Below are 4,786 nucleotides of genomic sequence, written 5' to 3'. Positions count from 1 at the left end.
GGTTTTGGTATACTGTTTTGTTTTTCATTTTCATTTATTTCCAAGGATTTTTACATTTGTCTTGATTTTTTTCTTTAGCCATTTCATCATTCAATAATGAGCTGTTTAATCTACTAGCTTTTAGTCTATGAGTCTGTATATCTCCTAGAGTTTTGTTTGCAGTCAATTTTAAGTTTTTTACATGTGGTCAGAAAGGACTCAAAGAGTAATTTCAATGTTTTTAAACTTCTAAAGATTTGTTTTGCGTTCAAGAATATGTTCCATTTTCAAGAAGCTTCCACGTGATACTGAGTAGGATGTATATGCTATAGGTTTTAGTAGAATATCTTGTAGATGTCTGTTCAGTCCATTTTATGTTTGATGTCAGTTCATTTTGATGTTTCTATTTTTTTCTTGTATGTAGATGTCCTGTCTATCAATAAAAATATGGAATTGAAATCGCATACTAGTAATGGATTGATGTTAATCTGTGTGTCTTTAAATCCAGTAGCATATATTTTGTAAAATCAGGTACACCTGGATTTAATGCATAAATATTTAAGATGTTAATGTCTTTTTGGTTAACTGTTCTGTTGAATAGAATAAAATGTCTACCTCTCTGATTAGTTTTAATTTTAAGTCTATTTTGCCAAAAATTATGGCAGTGATGCCTGCTGGCCATTTTGTTCCATTGGATGGGTTTTTTTTTTTTCATTCAGTACTCTACAACTGTGCCTATCTTTAAAGCAAAGATAACAAACAGGTAGGTTTTGTTTTTTGAGTCAGTCAGCCTGTGTCTTTTGATTGGATATGGAGACCATTGATAAAGATATTATTGAAATGTGTATGTTAATTGAAGGCAATCTGTAGTTGATTATTTTTGTTATTGTTCTCAGTGTTATTTTGTGTTTTGATAACTGTGGTCTTTTTTCCTCAGATTTGATTTATTGGATACACTTTTTAGTCTGCTTCTATTATGGTAAATTTTTCTTTATAATTCAATTATAGCAGATAATTTTGTTCAGTATATTAGTCTAGTATGGCCATCATGGTCTTTTAGGACTTGAGATACATTGCCTCAGGCTATTCTAGATTTTAAAGCCATTGCTATTCTGGTGGGTTTTCTTTAATATATGACTTAGGGTTTTTTTTTTTCTTGCAGGTTTAATACATTTTTGTTACTAATATTTTGCGTTTTAACTATAATGATCTGTGAGGATATTTTTTACTAGTCTTGATGTTCTTTCTGTATCAATGTGAGTGTATCTTTTCTTAGTTTGAAGAAATTCTTCTATGACCTTGTTGAAGGTCATATGGACTGTCTATGATCATTGGTCATAATGACTGGTCTATGTCATTGGAATCACTTGGAAATATTACATTTCTTGTATAGTTTTTTTCTGCTTTTTTTTTCAGGTTCCTTATGTATTTGGTCTAGATCTTAACTACTCTGCCTTAAATACCTGATGTTCTACTCCTGTTTGAGTCACTACACTTCTAAGGACTTTCTTTGACTTTTCTAGTTTGGTTATTAGGCTTTTCAATTCCATTTTCATCTCAGATTGAGTCCTCATCAATGTTTCTAACTTCATTCTCAAATCCTGAAATGCTGTCGTCTCTTCCATTATTCTTATGCTTGCTTTCTTCTTAGACATCTGTAAGCTTTTATTCTCCTTAAGGTCTTTTTCCATAAATTCACTGGACTGTTTCATTGTGTCTTCCCTAAACTCCTTAAATACTTTGATGAAGTTTATCATTTTTTCTTTGAAATTCTTTGTCTGGAAATTCATCCAGGAAATTCTCATTGGCAAGCATTTCTACAAGACCAGTGGGTTGGGGATAAAATGTTCTGACTTGTTATTTTATATTGTTGGTCAGATATTTTATATTTTGTGATCAGAGCTCAGAATGTGGGCTTCTTTTATTAGTTCTAAGTCTGATGTGGACAGAGCAGATTGGGGCAGAAGAGTGAATGTGCTGGCATGTTGGGCCTAAATGTTGAGAATAGTTTGGGTGAAATAAAGCCAGATGGACAGAGAGAAGCAGGTTGATAGGCATAATGTGCTTTCTGGTTGAAGCCTGGAATATAGGAGCATATCTGACTAGGTAGGAAAATTGGATATGCCATAGAAGGGTGTGGGGTTTGGCATCAATTAGAAAGAGTCTATCCGTGCTGATATGTGTAACCAGACAAATCAGAACACTGGATGTGGAACTTGGGCTAACCATTGCATTTTGGAGAGATTATGTGAATGGGGAAAACAGGGCAACTCATTGGGTTAGGAGGATGAAGAGAAGCAGGAGGGAGATCTGAATGGGCAAAGAGATTGGATACATTGCACAAGGGACAAGCTTGTGGTGCTAGGTATGGTGGTTGCTTGCTAAAACCAAGAGAAAGTGCGGTGCATAGAATGGGGTGACCAACTAGACCTGGGTGGTGATGTGGGATCTGGGCTGTATCTGGTAGGTTTGGAAGAAGGTCATGTGACTCACTAGGCTAGACTCTGGAAGATGTAGTGGCATATATGGAATCTTAAACCTCGTATTCTCTCTTCTGTGTTGTTTCAATTGTAAATTGCTTCAATTCTTACCTTTATAAGTGAATTAAGCACAAATTTGAAATACAAGTTTACCTTTGCCAGACATTTCTCTGACTACATGCTGAGAAATGAGAGGAAATATGTCCATTTTTACATTTATTTTAATCCTAAGAAAAATTTTAAAAATGTTTCACAAGATTGTTTATAACCATTATGTTTATCAGTGGTTTCTAATTATGAATATAAATATATAGGTTTTCTCAACAACAATTCTATTGGGGTGTTCAATCAAATGACAAATAGAAAACACTTTTCTGGATGCCCTGTTCTATAGCCCGGAATGTATATGAATTCTCCTGAAGAGGAGTCAGAAAGTCATAATTTGTGGACCTGTGATCTTCACAGAGTAGAAGACAATGAACTCAGCCAGAAATGTCTCCCATACTGTAAGTCACTTCATCCTCTTAGGCTTCCCCTGCCGCAGAGAAATACAGATCTTCCTTTTCTCTGTATTCTTTATGATCTACATTTTGACCTTGCTTGGAAATATGGCAATTGTGTATGCAGTGCACTGGGATCATCGGCTTCATACCCCCATGTACATTCTTCTGGCCAATTTCTCCTTCCTAGAGATATGCTACGTCAACTCTGATGTGCCAAACATGCTGGTCAACTTCCTCTCCACAACCAAAACCATCTCCTTCACTCAATGCCTACTCCAGCTGTACTTCTTCTTCTCCCTGGGCACAACTTAATGTCTATTCCTCTCTATCATGGCCTATGACAGATTCCTGGCAATCTGCCGCCCACTGTACTATCCCACTGTCATGACCACTAGGTTCTGTGGCAACCTTGTCATATTTTGCTGGGTCTATGGGTTCCTCTGGTTTCTTATCCCAGTTATACTCATTACTCAACTACCATTTTGTGGACCAAATGTGATTGATGACTTTCTTTGTGACCTCGGTCCCTTGCTGGCCCTGGTTTCAGTCTGTGTCCCAATCCCAGGCACTGTTCTCATCTGTGGCACTATGAGTTCCCTCCTTATCTTTGGCACATTTTTTTACATTATTGGTTCATATACTTTAGTGCTGAGGGCTGTGATACGGATGCCATCTTCTGCCGGATCAAAGAAGGCATTCTCCACCTGTTCATCACACCTGGCTGTTGTATTTCTATTTTATGGTTCAGTCATGATAACATATGTAAGCCCAGGATCAGGACAAGCAAAGGGTATGCAAAAGTTCACAACTTTGTTCTACTCAGTTTTGACTCCTTTCTTTAACCCCATGATCTACAGCCTCCGAAATAAAGAAATGAAAGATGCGTTGAAAAAAGTTGTAGGAGGTTCATAGGAGGTCTTAGATATAGTGAATTATTTAAAGTGAGTTTGGAGTCCCAGATATGTTCAACATGTAACCACTGGTTTTATACATTGCAGAATGTTATCCAACATAGTTGTAGACCACAACCTTGTATGGTAATGTCAGAAACCTGAAGCCATGGTCATTAATTAACTGTGAGACTGGCAGGTAGATAGGAACTTTTCACAGAAAGACAGTTCAAAATTGTAAATACTATGCCACCAGTGTAGACTCTCCCCTGGCGGAATTTACTGTATCATCTATAACATGTTATTTGTAGCATGTTTTCTTTAATCCTTGTGTTACAATTAGCTGTCCAGGGTCTGTTTCTTCATGCCTTTTTATCCTTATTAAATTGAAGATTGCTTGAGAATGGAAACTACACTGCATTAGTTGCTGTCTTTTCAGAAAACAGCACAGCATATAAATGCCACTAAAGTAAATTTAAATAAAAATAAATAAAAAGCCAGAAGACCAGGCAGACTGCCTGTGGACTTTCTCCACTCTCTCTGTTAACCCAGATGCAATGAGCAGACTCACTCCTAGTATTGCAACAGAACAGAAGCTGCAGTCCTCTCTCCCCTCAGTCCATGACTCCTGTGGATCTCTTTGTCATCTCTGAGCCACCTGCCCTCTCCAACTCATTGTTGTATCCTACCCTCTAACTTGGGTAGACACCCCTTGCTCAACCATAAGCCATGCTTGCCAGAAGACAGGTAGATGGTCATGTTTCTTTTTTACTCTTTCTGTTAAACCAGACCCAATCCTTAGGGTGGCCTTTACACTTTAGCATATAAATAAATAAATAAATAAATAAATAAATAAATAAATAAATAAATTACACAAATAAATAAAGTAAATAAATAAGTAAGTAAATAAATAAATAAATAAATAAATCTCCCT

General features: G+C 36.4%; 1 pseudogene; it reads left to right on the top strand.

Moving 5' to 3' along the window:
* Nucleotides 1–1,027: 1,027 nt before the first annotated feature.
* On the top strand, nucleotides 1,028–3,874 carry LOC116913732 (annotated as a pseudogene).
* The last annotated feature ends 912 nt before the right edge of the window (nucleotides 3,875–4,786 follow it).

The sequence above is a fragment of the Rattus rattus genome, chromosome 12 (assembly GCF_011064425.1).
Source record: "Rattus rattus isolate New Zealand chromosome 12, Rrattus_CSIRO_v1, whole genome shotgun sequence".
Lineage (NCBI taxonomy): Eukaryota > Metazoa > Chordata > Mammalia > Rodentia > Muridae > Rattus > Rattus rattus.
Note: the sequence above shows the minus strand (reverse complement) of the source record. Positions and strands in the feature narration are given on the sequence as shown.